The 16,275-nt window shown below is 39.6% G+C and overlaps 1 protein-coding gene across 4 annotated transcripts in view; it reads left to right on the top strand.

The window, feature by feature from the left end:
* PCDH15 (protocadherin related 15) overlaps positions 1-16,275 on the top strand; it is an 836,749-nt gene that overhangs the window by 145,954 nt on the left and 674,520 nt on the right. The window contains exon 1 of one of the 4 annotated variants that reach the window (XM_042907889.1): positions 15,297-15,394. The exons of the other annotated variants lie outside the window; for them this stretch is intronic. The gene's annotated coding sequence lies outside the window, so the exon portion shown is untranslated. Of the gene's footprint in view, positions 1-15,296; positions 15,395-16,275 lie in introns of those variants that run through there. 4 annotated transcript variants of the gene reach the window in all.

A 16,275-nucleotide genomic window follows, 5' to 3' on the forward strand; every position in this document is an offset into this window, starting at 1 on the left:
ATCTGGTTCTGAGCTGGCATCGTGGAGCCTGTTTGGGATTCTCTGTCTGTCTGTCTGTCTCTTTCCTTCCCTCCCTCCCTCCCTCCCCTTGTCCTGCTCATAGGCACTCTCCCTCAAAATAAATAAATAAACCTAAAAAAAAAATTGGGTAATTCCATTTTCATAGTACATCTGTACTCATTGAATGAATAGGTATGCGGTCCCAAGGGAGGAAGTCATGTTAACGGTCTGAGGGTAAAAGGGAGCATCTGTGGGGTTTGCAGGTGTCCATCCCGAAGCCCCCTGTCGACTCTGAGGGAGACAGTGGACAAGTGCATCAGGGCTTGAGGGTTAAATGACTGTGCTGGAGTCAGTGAAAACCTTCAAGACTGTCTGTCAACATTTGGAGAAATTTGTCCTTTCAATTTTAAGGATACAATGGTAAATCAGGTACATAATTGCCACTCGGGCCAGCACCGACTTCTCTGATTACATCCTTTTTGTTTGTTTTCCTTTATTTTCACAGTTAGTGTAGAATAATTGTCAGTCTTAAATATCCTTTCTGCTCACAGAATCTCCAGTGTCTTTATTAAGGAGGCTTCCTCCTCTGGTGCTTGATGAATTGGGCGGACATGTCTAGTGGTTTTAACTGTAAGGCTATTTATTCTGAGTCAAATTCTGCTGTTGTTTCAAGCGTTCTTCACAGCATTCAGCGAGGGACTGGAGCTCCGTCTGTCCGGGGGCCGTTCCCACTCCAGAACCCCCTGTGTTTTGCACACCCTCACCGTGGCTTCCATTTCCTCACAGAAAGCAGGCAGAGAGTCTGGGTTCCTCTGTCAAGATCTACTCCCAACTATTTTCTGAGGATGTTAGAGAATCTATGCTTCACATTTCTAGTGGACTCGCCTTTTCTGTTTTAGGACTGGATGAAAGTCTTATTTATTTTCACAGGAAAAACTTAGGGGTACACACACTTTAAAATAGTTTCTTTACTATAGGCAGAATTCCTATATAGTTCTGGTTTTCTATAAAATGTAGGGTCTCTCAGTCACCCTGGAATTGTCCTGACTGCATTTTTAACACCTAATTTTCTTACTGACTTAGGAAACATTTATGTAAATCTGGCAGCCTTACAGTACACGTTGCTAGAACAATTCTAAATTCCTCTGTCAATTTCTCTGAATCCTGTCTTGATTTTGAAAAGTCTTGCCCAGTGATTCTTAGTTCACATGTAGATGAAAGCTAAAATTAACCTGTCAGAGGCTTGGCCAAAGCTGACAGGGATTTGATGTTCATGAATCTCAGGCTGGCCACATGGTAAGAGAAGCAGGTCAAGAAAGGGGGTAAAGGAGATGATGAGGAACAAAGAATGGGGGAGATGATGATCAGGGAAGAGGACTTTGAGTTCAAGTTGTGATAGGGGTTTTAGCTCCTTTCCTTCCAATGACCACTTCCCAAATTCGCATTTTTGTTCTTATAAAAAATTTGCAGAGTGGCCCCTCTGATTTTAGTAAAATTATGCCTTTTGAAAGATAGTCACATGAATTAGATTTATAATGTAAATATGTGAGAGAAACAAGAGTCCAATGGCCAAAGGCAAAATGTTAGATCTGGAATGAGACAAAACCATGAGAATCTGGCAACAAATTGTTGAAAGTGTTGATTTCTCACATTGTTCCTGGGACCCCCAAGTTAATGGTTGGCTTTTTTAAAATCCCCAATCCATTTCTCCTTACCTTCCCCTATGTTCATCTGTTGAGTTTCTCAAATTCCACATATGAGTGAAATTGTATGGTATCTTATCTTTCTCAGGCTGACTTATTTTGCTTAGAATAATACCCTCCATTTCCACCCACATTGTTGCAAATGGCAAGATTTCATTCTTTTTTGTTGCTGAGTAGTATTCCATTGTGTGTGTGTGTGTGTGTGTGTGTGTGTGTGTGTGTGTGTGTGTGTGTATACATCTTCCTTATGTATTCATCAGTCAATAGACATTTGGGCTCTACCCATAATTTGGCTACTGTTGACAGTGCTACTGGAAGGGGGGATGAGGGGTGTGGGTTAAATGGTGATGGTCATTAAGGAGGGCACTTTTAGGGATGAGCACTAGATGTCATATGTAAGTGATGAATCACTGGGTTCTACCTCTGAAGCCAAGACTACGCTGTATGTTATCTAACTTGAATAATAATAATTTAAAAAATCCATAATCTAATAACCTGAGATTATTAATGAACAGAAACTTTTCACAGTAAATTTCATATACAACCAAATTGTCACAGACTAAACAAGATAAGACTCAGGAACATTCACATAAGGTTTTGAAAAGTGACCCCACGCAAATTTTGTCCTAAGGATACCAGCCTGGGAAAGAAATTTCTGAACTTGTCTGCTGTGGATCTGGATCTGAGAACCAGTTTATCAGTATAAATTTCTGGCCTTTTTCCTAGAAACTTCCTCTTAATAGATGCATATAAATGATGAGGATAGAAGGAGGCAATAAGTAATATTGATAATAAGGCAGATCTCTATCAAGCATTAAAATTTCAAACCTGACCAGATTATACAAGAGACCCTAAATAGATCTTATGTCATAGTAGACCAAATAAAATTAGCATTTGGTGAATTGATGAAAACAAATGAAAGTCCAGATTCAGTATCAATATTATACTCCACAATCAATTGAAGATACTTCCCCAAGAATCCCCCGGTAGAGCATGGTGTTTCCAAGTCAAGGGTGTTGGGCCATAGTAGAGAGGTGATCTGAAATGGATCATAGTGATGCTTCCAGGGTGTCAATCTCAAAATATCACCAGATAATCTGTTGGCAATGAATACCTATCCATTTATTAGATAGGCATTCATTTATTAGGCAATGAATACCTATTCAAATTTATTAGAACATATAGTAATCAGAGAGAACATCATCTTGAAAGAATTTTACCAGTGTCTCAGAAGGGTAAGGAAGAGTGGGATATTTTTAAAACTTTGGAGTCTGGACTGAAATTACTCTACACAGATCGTTCAAGGCAAGGAACTAATTGAGATTGGGAAAAGTTCATATGACATTTTGGGATTGATGGGCATTGTGAAGTCAATATTTTGAACCAATAAACTATTGTTTGGTCAAATGAGCAGACTATTACCTACAATAAATCGATCTGTAGGAATTTAATGGCAAAATAAATGACCGTGAAGTTATATATTGATTTACAAATAAATAGGTGGCTAAAGATTTCTTGACAACGTCTAAGTCATTGTCACGCACTCTTACCTGAGAAATGTTGACATAACTGATCAGCTGGTCTCAGTTCTCACTATCCTATGTGATAGATATGAATAGTTAATACTTACCTGGCACTTCTGTGCCAGATATTGTCCCTCCTGCTTTACAATGACATCACTTAATCTTTGCTGCAATTCTATGAGGTAAATGTTCTTATTGTCTCCTTTGTACAGTAAGGAAGCTGAAACCCAGGAAGTATGAGTAACTTTCCCCAAACCCTGGCAAGACTGAGCCATCAGCTACGATTCAAACCCAAGCAAACTAGTACTAGAGGCTGTGTTCTTAATTATTGTATTTTAATTCCTTTAATATATTAATGCCAGTTGAGTTTTAGCAACAATAGAGAGCTGACAATGTCATTAAAGGGGTTCATCTATAAGACAGCATTAAGCATACACATCAGACAGGCCCTCGGTGTCTCATAGTGTCATTTACAATTGGGATAACAATGTCTGGAGAAAATTAGCATCAGTGTAGAAGGTGATCTACGAATAAATTGCAATTCCAATCTAAATTCTTGAGCTATTTTCTCTGGAACTTGACAACCTGATTCTTGAATTGATTAGATGGGTGGGGGTGAGGGGAAATCAAGGTTCATCAAGAAATTCCTAAGGAATAAGAATTAGATGGGCATATTTTTTCTACCAGTCATGGATGCTCATTTTTAAAGCTGTAATAAATCAATGTGTTATTAGTGCAGGGAGAGACCAAAGAAATCAAAGAAACCAAATGAGAGGTGTAAAAACTTATCCACACATGTACCATGGATAAATAGAAATATAAACAGGGTGGCATTTGCAGATTAATTGGGATGTTGATTAAATCTTTCATAAGTTTTTCTAATATAATCAATTTTTCACATAGAAATTGAAAAATGTTCTTCAGCATTTATTAAATAATTACAACAAACAGTTGCAAAAATATTAATGTCTTAGATGTGACAGACACAAATACAACACTGAAGAAATTTCAGAAAAATATCCTGTTGTCCTTATGACCAAGGTTTTCTTAAGTCAGCCACATAAATAAAAAATGTATGATGATGTTACATTAAAAATAAGAATCTTTTTAAAGTTTATTTATTTTGAGAGACAGATAGAAAGCACAAGTGGGGGAAAGGCAGAGAGAGAGAAGGAGGGGGCGAGAGAGAATCCTAAGCAGGCTCTGCACTAACAGTGTAGAGTATGACATAGGACTCGACCCAGGAACCATGAGATCATGACCTGAAAAAAAAAATTAAGAATCTTGTTGAAAGACCCAAAAGAATATGGTAATATATTTCATAAACTGGTAAAATATATTTCCTTTCCTCTCGCTTTCTTTCTTTCTTTCTTTCAATTTTTAAAAATTTATTTATTTAAATTTAAGTTCTTTAACATACCACATAGTATTGGTCTCAGGGGTAGAATTTAGTGATTCATCACTTACATACAACACCCAGTGCTCATCACAACAGGTGCCCTCCTTAATGCCCATCCCCCATCTAGCCCATCCCTCACCCACCACCCTCCTGCAACCTTCAGTTTGTTTTCTGTATTGAAGAGTCACTTATGGTTTGTTTGCCTCCCTCTGTTTTTATGTTATGAATTTGAAATTACTTAGTAAATTTAAGTATGTACCATACTTATGACTCAGCACTTCTGTTCTTAAAAATGTGCCTAAAAATATTCCTCTAATTACTGACCAAGGGAAATATGCCATAGTGTACTTTGTTCCTAACACACTTTGTTCATCACACACACGCGCACGCGCGCACACACATATACACACACACACACACACACACACACTCACACAGAATCTCGTCACAACAATACCACCAATAGGAGAACGGGAACCTGGGTGTAGTCTGGTTATATGATAGACTAGTCTAGAGCATCGAGCCCCTAAAGGTACATGTGTCAGTCTTGATTAATCTCAACAGATAACATTGCCGAGAAAGAGACAAGTCGCAGCATATATGCAATGTGATTCTATTACACGAAGCACAAAGACCTGCACAATCCTACCACAGGGCACACAGAAGATTTATGATGTGCTACTAATCTTTTATGTCTTCTTGGGGGTGGTCAGGGCTTAAATATTCATTTTATTATAATACTATTGATTCTTAAACTCTGCAAATATATTAGGTGCCCTTTTTTGTGTATCTGAAATGCTTGACATTTTTAAAAAGGAAAAACAAAGCAATAGTAAACAAAGAACGGTGACAGAAGATGGATGGCAAGACGGCTTGCTGTGTAAATAAAACATTTTGCTTGCGAAACATAAAGTAGTGTTAAATGTCATGTTAAGCTGCCTGCTCGACTATTTTGGTTTTTGGAGGCTTTTTTTGAAAATATTATTACCTTGCTTTATTCCTACTGTACATTAAGTGGAAGAAAAATAGGGTAGCAGTGGAGGAAGGAGAGCCGACGTGTTTTGAACACAGCTGAGCGCCAACAAATACTGAGTGCCTGATGGCTCTTCCCTGGTGTATAACTTGCTTTTGATCTGAACGTGATCCCCCTGCCCATAGCTTTCCCACAACATCACGGCAGCATCGTGGAGCTGTGGACTTGAGCTCAGCTGCCCAAGCTAACTAGAAGTCATTGACCCTTCGAGATTTTCTGTGGCAGGCTGCCATTGGTGCCCTGTGCCAAATTGCAGTTTGAATTGATGGGGATCATGCTGAGCCGAAGGAGGGATCAAGGAGTATCTTTTACCCACAGACTCATAAGATGGCAGCTTCTGGAAGTCTTCAATCTGGCCAGGTGACAGGAAGGCATTTCGTATGACCTTAGCAGATTGTAAGCCTAAATGTGTTCTAATAAAACAGATTTCACTGCATTGCAACATTCTATATTTTATATGGTTTATAGGGTTATTTATTTTACTTGGAATCTTTGTGATAGTCTCTATATGCACTTTTCTAGATAAGTGAATGTCTTTCTTTTGTATTCCAAATGGCATTTAGCTCAGGTTTTCTAATGAATTCAATGCATGAACAATTTAGGATAATTTTTTTAATGTTTATTTATTTTTGAGACAGAGAGAGACAGAGAATGAACGGGGGAGGGTCAGAGAGAGGGAGACACAGAATCTGAAACAGGCTCCAGGCTCTGAGCCATCAGCCCAGAGCCCGACGCGGGGCTCGAACTCACGGACCGCGATCGTGACCTTAGCCGAAGTCAGCCGCTTAACCGACTGAGCCACCCAGGCGCCCCAATTTAGGATTTTTTAAAGCAATTGGAAAACACCAGTAACAATGAAAACGATAATAATGAGTATTTACTAGAATTTTATTGAAAGATTTTACATAAATCCACTTAAAATAAGGTCAGAATTTCTTCAATAACATGAATATACTTTTTGATGGCTGATTTCAAGTTGTCAGATTTTATAGTGCAAACAACAGAATCCAAATAGCCTGATTCATCTGGAGAGGATGAACATGTGTCAGGATCAGGACATGGAAGGATCAGAAAATCAGGCTTGGTTGCTCCAGAGACAAGGTCAAGGAAGCCAGAGAAACACTCAAGTGCACCCGGAACTTATAGTGGAATCCGCACTCCCCAGTACCTGGGAGACCTGGGCTGCACATGGGTTTCCAGATTTCTCAGCTCCCTAGAAGAAGCACACGCCTCTCACATCGTGTTGATCTGAGCTCCTGGCTCATTAGACCCTCTCTTTTATCCACGTGCCATCGTCATGACTGCATCCTCTTTGGCAGGTTACGAGGCAACCGACGCCTACCTGCAAACAAATGTGACAAGTGCAGCTTCAAGCTTCACAGCCTCCGTGATAGAAACATCCGAGCTGGACAGGGGGTTGGAATGGGGGACCTGTCTGTGGTATCGGCCACACCTGGAGAGTCCACCTGAATCCTAACCACTTAACACAATTGTTTAATGTTTTACTATCATGGGTGCTTTTAGCAGTGGTTTCTACTTGTCTGATTGTCTCTGTGTCAGTATATTCCCCAGAGTAACATCCCCTGTCAAAGGACACTTTTCTTAACAATCTTGCCATTTTTTTTCTTTCCTTTTTTTTTTTTTTGGAAGTCTGTAGCTCCCCCTAAATCATCTACTTATCTGTATTTCCTTACTTTCTAGCCAACCCTCGCTCTTATGCTTTTAATATTTTTTTTAACAATTTGACTGAACAAAACTATCACTTTATTTTAATTAGGACTTGTTTTTATTATAAGCCCCGTGGATGTAAATCTTTCTAAAATATATTGTATGCTTTTCTATTATTGATAGAGTTGGCATAAATTAAATATTATGAAGATGATTTAATGTCATTAACAGAAGTATTAATTAGGAGAATGTGCCAGGAAGCTGTACTTGAGCTATTTCAGTGCAGAACATAAGAAGAACATTATTTGCTTCAGACAATTATGCCTTGGGAGTTCTTGTATATACTCTTAATTATTTTTACTCTCTCTGCCCTTGCTCTCCCATTGAAATTATGACTTCCTGTATGCACTTCTGTTTTCTCATACATTCTCTACATTTATTTGTATTTTTAATCCATTTTGGATTAAGAAAGAAGAAAATACATCTTATTATAAGAGTATGGAGGGCATCTGGGTGACTCAGTCGGTTAAGCATCTGATTCTTGATTGCTGCTCAGGTCATGGTCTCACTGTTCATGGGTTTGAGCCCCAGATTGGGCTCTGAGCTGATGGTGCAGAGCCTGCATGGGATTCTCTCTCTCCCTCTTTCTCTGCACTTCTCCTGCTCCCCCTTCCCCTCTGTCTCTGAAAATAAAGAAATAAACATTAAAAAAAAGAGTATGGAAAAGTAGGTTTGATTCTGTGTGAAAGTCCAGAGCTTTCTCTACTAGAGTGTCAAGTTCATGACCTTTAGTGTATAGATATTTGGGATCTTGGGGAGATAATAATCTTATTTTCTGGTTCTTGACTCAGACTGTGGTCATTGAATCAAAAACAATGAAAAATAAAAGACCTCTTGATGATAGAGGGACCAAAATGAATGGGGGAAAATCTGACAACGGATTAACAGGTCCATTGCCATATTCAAATGAACTAATTTGAAGAGAGAAATAACAAAGTCCCCTTAATGTAACAGAAATTCTGACTTGTATTATTATTTGTAGTTGTTTGTAGTTTTGCACACTTATAGAAAATTGTGGTGTGTCGGGGCACCTGGGTGGCTCAGTCAGTAGAGCATGCAACTCTTGATGTTGGGCTTGTGGGTGGGAGCCCCATGTTGGGTGTAGAGATTACTTAAAATCTTTGGGGTGACTGGGTGGCTCAGTCGGTTAAGTGTCCATCTTTGGCTTAGGTCATGATCTCACGGTTCACGAGTTTGAACCCCGTGTTGGGCTCTGTGCTGACAGCTCAGAGCCTGGAGCCTGCTTCCTATTCTGTGTCTCCCTCTCTCTCTGCCCCACCCATACTTGTGCTCTGTTTCTCTCTCTCAAAAATGAATAAACTTTAAAAAAAAATTTTAAAAAGAAAGAAAATTGTGGTGTGTGTACCATTAGACATGCTAGGGAAGGAGGGCTGATTGCAAAATAAGAAACCATGTAGCTTAGAAAGCAACCAGGCAAACAGTTATAACTATAACGTCTTCTCTGGACTCACTCTTGGCAAAATGTGTGATGTGAGCAAACACAGAGAAATAAAATATGGAGTCCTGCCCTTGAGAAGGTCCCTTAAATCGCAGCAGATCTGTGGGGTGCCTGAGTGGCTCAGTCGGTTGAGTGTCTGACTTCAGCTCAGGTCACGATCTCACAGCTTGTGAGTTCGAGCCCCGAGTCGGGCTCTGTGCTGACAGCTCAGAGCCTGGAGCCTGCTTCGGATTCTGTGTCTCCCTCTCTCTGTGCCCCTCCCCTACTTGTGCTCTGTCTCTCTCTCTGTCTCTCAGAAATAAATAAATGTAAAAAAAAATTTTTTTTAATCGCAGCAGACCTTCTAAACTACAGGCCTCTGTACAGAGGAGTGTCTAAAAATGAACTTGTGAGTGGTAAGCTCTATGGGACACAAAGCTTCCTTAGTCATGTGTTGTACATGTGGATAGCAAGCTGTCAAAAATGTCAACTCTAAGTGCCAAGGGTGGTAAAATAGTTATCATCAATATTTTGTTATTTTCAGCTTTTGAGAACTCTAAAGAAAACTTCCAAGCCAAAAAAATTAGTTTATCAATAATATGATTTTACTCTTTTGACCACATTTAAAATTATTGTCCTAGCTGACTTTTCTTGAAAGAATTCATTGGAAACAAACATTTGCATGTTTTAACCTACGGCCTCAGTGCCTTCTGCCAAATTTACCAGCAGAAGTTTTCTCTCTGCCCAAGAAATGTCAGATTGTATTACTGCCCTGACTCATTTTTGATGTCAATCTGCAAGGGTTATGATTCGGAAAGGGATTATTTGTTAAGTGAAAGAATATCATGTTAAGAGTCATTGACACAGGAGACATTATCCCTCTGACACTTGATATTCATTGTGAAACAATGGAGAGACCATAGATTCATTTGGAGCTTGTGGTTTTCAGCTTTCTTCTGGAAGGACTTCTGGCTGTATGGCCTTAAGCACATCAGGCTGCCAGGTGGAATTGTACCTGGGGCAGCACCCTGATCGTGAGATGAGACACACAGAGAAGAAGGACTTGGGTGTTTGGCGGGGGGGGGGGGTGTTATTCTTTTAGATTCTTCTGTTACTCTCGGCTTCAGCCCCTCACCCATCCCACTCTCAAGACTTGCTCTTTGATAATGGCTCCTCAGATCCAACTTTCTCCCTGGCACTTAGAAATGGGAAAATAAAGCGAAGGAAAAGCATTTCTGAATTTCCCATAATTTATGTATTCAAGTATATAAACAGTGTCCAGCACACAGTGAAGACACACACTTTCCCCTGCCTCCTCTCACGCCTCTCACGCTTCATGCATCCAGACAGTCACATCCTAGGTGATGAGACAGAAAGTTCAATATTCAATATTGTCACACTCTTCTGGGGGTCCAGAAATATCAGCTCATATTGTTTCACGTAAGTAGCAAACTTATTCCAACACAATGGATCTTGTAACTCTGGTGGATCAGCTTTCTGTTGAAGTGTTTCTACACCTGGAAAATATACATCAGGCTCCCAGACCACACTGGTGCCAGCTGGCCCTCCTGACACCTGGCGGGCCTCCAGCAGCCTCCACAAAACGGGTTTCCTAGCTTACCCCGGTGTTTTCCGTTTCCTGTGGCACCACACTCTCCATCAGCCCCTGCACACCTAGGCACAAGGTAGGCACGCGCAAAGATCAGGCTGACTTTTACAGACCCGGACTTTTAACGCACCCCAATGCCAGGCCAGCCTCCATGGACCTAGAATCCAGACCCAGCTCCTGCAGACCAGGCTGCCAGGGTAGAGCCAACTGGCTGGCCATCCCTCACAGACTATGCTGCAGACTCATCTTGGCACCAGCCTGGCCCCATTGCCCCAGCCCTCAGGCCAGCCCTCATGAATCCAGATGCCTGGCTTATCCCAGTACTGGACTGGACCCTGGGCACTCAGATGCTGTGCCCCCACCAGTAGTAACTCGTACCTGTGAACCCAGGTTCCAGCTCATGTTCACAGACCCAGGCATCAGGCTGGTCCCCTTGTACCAAAGAAGCAGGCCTGCCCACCTCCTGACACAGGCACACATCTGCCCACCCAAGGACTCCCAACGGCAAGCCTGCCCACAGATTCCACCAGAAGCTCTGGATGGGCTTTGCCCGCCAAAGCCAGTCTGTAAAGACTACAAGAGGTATCTACTTCCTCATATGCACAGACGCTAATGCAAGGCCATAAGGATCATGAATAATCAAGGATATTCTGATACTCTAGTGTGGCGGTGGGCTAATTACTTAACTAGTATAAAGGTCAAAGGACAAAAGCATTAAAAATAACTATAGCTGGGGTGCCTGGGTGGCTCAGTCGGTTGGGCGGCCGACTTCCACTCAGGTCATGATCTCGCAGTCCGTGAGTTCAAGCCCCACGTCGGGCTCTGTGCTGACAGCTCAGAGCCTGGAGCCTGTTTCAGATTCTGTGTCGCCCTGTCTCTGACCCTCCCCTGTTCATGCTCTGTCTCTCCCTGTCTCAAAAATAAATAAAACGTTAAGAAAAAAAATAATAACTATAGCTACAATAATCAGTTATGGATACACAATATAAAAGAGGTAAGTTGTGATGCCATGAAATGCAAATTATGGGGGGGGGTCATACTAAAAGTGTAGAATTACTGCATGCAATTCCAGATAAGCTGTTATCACATTAAATAGACTGATATAACTGTGAGATGTTTTATGTAAGCCTCATGGTAACTAAAAAGTAAAAACTTTCACTAGATATACAAGAGAGAAGAGAATCAAAGCATATCAAATGGAAGAATTACTAGAAAGAAAGCAAAAGAGGATGAAGGGAACAAGGGAGCGAGAAAACAATCAGATGCAACTATTAAGTCCAAATGTATCAATAATTACTTTAAAGGAAAATGGATTCAATTCTCCAATCAAAAGACAATGACTGAGTGGTTTGAAAAACAAGATCCATCTGTTTGTGAAAGACCCAGTTTAGTTTCAAGGACATATATAGACTCAAAGAAAAGGGATGGAAAAGGATATTCCATGCAAATGGAGACCAAAAGAGAGCGTGAGTAGCTATACTTACATCAAACAAAATACACTTTAAGTCAAAAACTGTAATAGGGACAAAAAGGGTCAATATATGATGAAGAAAGGGGTAAATTCAACAAGAAGTTACAGCAATTATATATGCACCCAGTATCAGAGGATCTGAATATGTTAACCAAACATAAAAAGATCTGAAGGAGACTATAGACAACAGTACAATAATAGAGGGGACTTCAATATTCCACTTTCAACAACGGACAGATCATCCAGACAGAACATCCATAAAGAAACACTGGACTTGAATTATACCTTACATTAAATGGAGTTAACAGACAAAAACAGCACATTCCATCCAACAGCAATAGAACACACAGTCTTCTTATTTGTGCAATGAACATTCTCCAAGATTGGCCATTTGTGAGGTCACAGAACAGACTTTAGCAAATGTACGATTTAAATCATACCAAGTATTTTTATTTTCTGACCATGGTGGTATAAAACTAGAAATCGATAGCAAAAGGAAAACCGGAAAGCTCACAAATGTGGGAAAATTAAAGACACACCTGAACAATAGGTTAAAAAAGAAATCAAAAGAAAAAAATTTAATCTAAAAATAAGTGGGGTGCCTGGGTGGCTCAGTCGGTTGAGCGCCGACTTCGGCTCAGGTCATGATCTCACTGTTCGTGGGTTTGAGCCCCGCATCAGACTCTGTGCTGACAGCTCAGAGCCTGGAGCCTGCTTCGGATTCTGTGTCTCCCTCTCTCTCCGCCCCTCTCTGACTCATGCTCTGTCTCCCTCTGTCTCAAATATAAATAAACATTAAAAATTTTTTTTAAATAAAAATAAGTGAAAACAGGTACACAATATACCAAAATTTATCAAATGCAGCAAATGTAGTGCTAATGGGAAGACTGTAGCAAAAGCCATAAACAAACAACAAAAAACTGCTTACTTTAAGAAAAAAAGATCACAAAAAAAAAACCTAACTATGCACTTTAAGGGACTAGAAAAGAACAAACTAAGCACGAAGCTTGCACAAGGAAGGAAATAACAAAGATCGGAGCAGAAATAATGGACATCGAAAACAGAAAGGGTCAATGAAACTAAGGGCTGTTTCTTTGAAAAGTTAAGCAAAACTGTCAAACAGTTTGCTAGACTAAGAAAATAGAAGATTTAAGTAAATAAAATCATAAATGAATGAGTTCACATTACAACTAACACCGCAGAAATACAAAGGATCATGGATTACTGTGAACAGTTGTACACAAACCTACAAATTGGATAAACTAGGAGAAATGGATAAATTCCTAGAGACATACAGCCTACTAAGATCAAATCATGAAGAAATAAAAACTTAGAACATATCAGGGCACCTGGGTGGCACAGTAGGTTAAGTGTCTGACTCTTGATTTTGCCTCAGGTGATGATCTCACAGTCATGGGATTGAGCCCCAACATTGGGCTCTGTGCTGACAGCGTGCAGCTTGCTTGGGATTCTCTCTCCCTCTCTCCATGCCCCTCCCCCACACACCTGCACATGAATACACCCTCTCTCTCTCCCAACCCTCTCAAAAATAAATAACAAATAAATATTAAAAACATCAAATGGTTATCTCAGTAGATGCTGAGAAAACAATTAATAAAATTCAGTATTTATTCATGATAAAAATCTCAACAAATTGGGTATACAAGGAATATATTTCAATACAATAAAAGCCATATACAGCAAGCCCACAGCTGACATCATGGTCACTAGTGAAAAGCTGAAAGCATTTACTCAAAGATCAGGATCAAGACAAGGTGCCCTCTCTCACCATTTTTATTCACCATAGTACTGGAAATCCTACTCAGAGCAATTAGGCAAGAACAATAAATAAAAGATGTTCAAATCAAAAAGGTAGAAGAAAAAATTTATTTTCAGGTGATAAGATCTTATACAAGAAAAGCCTAAAGACTCCACCAAGAAACTTTTCGAATAAACAAATTTAGTACACTGTAGGATACAACATCAACATAGCAAAATCAGTTGTGTTTCTATACACTGTCAATGAACTATATTAAAAATAAATAAAGAGAGGCATCTGGGTGGCTCAGTCTATTAAGCATCCAACTCTTGATCTCAGCTCAGGTCTTGATCTCAGGGTCATGGTTCAAGCCCTGGGTTGGGCTCTGCACTGGGCATGAAGCGTACTTAGAAAAGAAAAAAAGAAAACAAAACAAAACAAAACTATCTCATTTATAATACCATCAAAAATAATAAAACTCTCAGGAATAAATTTAAGCAAGGAGGTAAAAGACCTGTACACTGATAACTATAACATATTGACGAAAGAAATTGAAAAAGCTACAAATAAATGGAAATATATCCCATGTTCATAGATTAGAAGAATCAATATTATTAAAATGTCCATACTACCCAGAGCCATTTATATATTCAGTGCAATCCCTATAAAAAATTCCAATAGCCTTTTTCTCAGAAATAGAAAAAAGATGGGGCGCCTGGGTGGCTCAGTTGGTTAAGCGTCCGACTTCGGCTCAGGTCACGATCTCGCGGTCCGTGAGTTCGAGCCCCGCGTCGGGCTCTGGGCTGATGGCTCGGAGCCTGGAGCCTGCTTCCGATTCTGTGTCTCCCTCTCTCTCTGCCCCTCCCCCATTCATACTCTGTCTCTCTCTGTCTCAAAAATAAATAAAAAACATTTAAAAAAATTTTTTAAAAAAGAAATAGAAAAAAGACATCCTAAAATTTGTTTGGAAACCCAAAAGACCCTGAATAGACACAGCGATTCTGAGAAAGAACAAAGCTGGAGCCACTATCTAACCTGATTTCAATCTTTGTTACAAAGCTACAATAATAACAACCATATGGTAGTGGCATAAGAAAACAGACATACGGTCCAACGGTTCAGTTTGAGAGCCCAGAAATAGACCAACATAATTTATATTTGACAACAGAGCCAAGAATACTAATGGGAAAAGAACAGTTTTTTCAATAAGTGGTGTTTGGAAAACAATAATCACCTGTGAAAGAATACAACTGGATCCCTGCATTATACAACCCATAGAAATTAGCTTAAGATGAATGAAAGACTTTAATGTAACACCTGAAACTGTAAAACTGTTTAGAAGAAAACATAAGGAAAAGTTCTTGACCTGAGTCTTGGCAATGATTTTTTAAATATGACACCAATCAAGAGTCAGTTAAGTGTCTGTCTCTTGCTTTCAGCTCAGGTCTTGACCTCACTGTCGTGAAATAAAGCCTTGCTTTGGGCTCCGTGCTGAGTGTGGAGCCTGATTAAGATTCTGTGTCTCTCCTTCTGCCCCTCCCCCACTCAGTGCACCTGCCCTACTGTTTACTGTCTCTCACTCTCCCTCAAAAACAAACAAACAGAACTCCTAGGAACAGAGTAGAATGTGGTTGGTGGGAGCTGGAGTGTTTGGAAAATGAGACATTGGTCAAAGGATGCCATCTTTCAGCCCAAAGGTGACTAATTTCTGAGGCTCTGATGGACAACATGGTGAGTGCAGTTAATAATACAGGATTATATGCTGAAAGCTGTTAAGAGTGTAAAGCTTAATGTTATTATCACACACACAAAAGGAAGCGATGTAGCGGTATGGAGGTGTTAACTGACCTTAGTCTGGCAGTCATTTCACAGTCTGTATGTTTATCAAATCACATTGTACACCTTAAAGTTACACATGTTGTATGTCAAAATATCTCATGAAAGCTAGGGGAAAAAAAGAAGAAAACAGATGTGAATTTCCTAGGATATAATGTTTCGGGGTGTAAGTAATTAAATGATTAATATTTTGTCTCCATGATTTAATCCACAGTTTGCCTTTTTACTGAGAGTTTAGGTGTTCATAATTACCTTGTGGCAGGAATAGGACTTAAATAGGCAAAGCAGGCTGTAAACAAAGACTTATGAACAATCTCTCTGAAAATGCAGTTTTAGACAGTGATGTTGACATGCAGCTTTAATCCTTTGACCTTGTTGAGTATCTTAGTAAGAATCATGACTGAGAATTTCCTCTGAGCTACCTCATGAATAATTAGTAAATAAAACAAATTAGCTTTCAGAAACAACATAGATCTAAAATCTTTAACCGCTTTTTGTAAAGTGTTTTTGAATAATTTTGTGTTCCTCATTGACACAAAGACTTACGACTTCTTTTCTCCTTTGTATTTCAATTGTAAAACCTAAGGCCAAAGTGGATAATATGGCAACACAGGCTACCCATCAGAAAATGCCTTTTAGGAAGATTCTGGAATAACAGCAAAATCCTGCAAAGAACTCTTAGAAGGGATACATGATTTATTGTATATGACATTATTAGAAAAGACTTTTTATTTTAGTTGTAAGCATTCCTCAGACAATTTTTAAATGGAGAAACT

Source organism: Panthera leo, chromosome D2 (assembly GCF_018350215.1).
Source record: "Panthera leo isolate Ple1 chromosome D2, P.leo_Ple1_pat1.1, whole genome shotgun sequence".
Taxonomy (NCBI): domain Eukaryota; kingdom Metazoa; phylum Chordata; class Mammalia; order Carnivora; family Felidae; genus Panthera; species Panthera leo.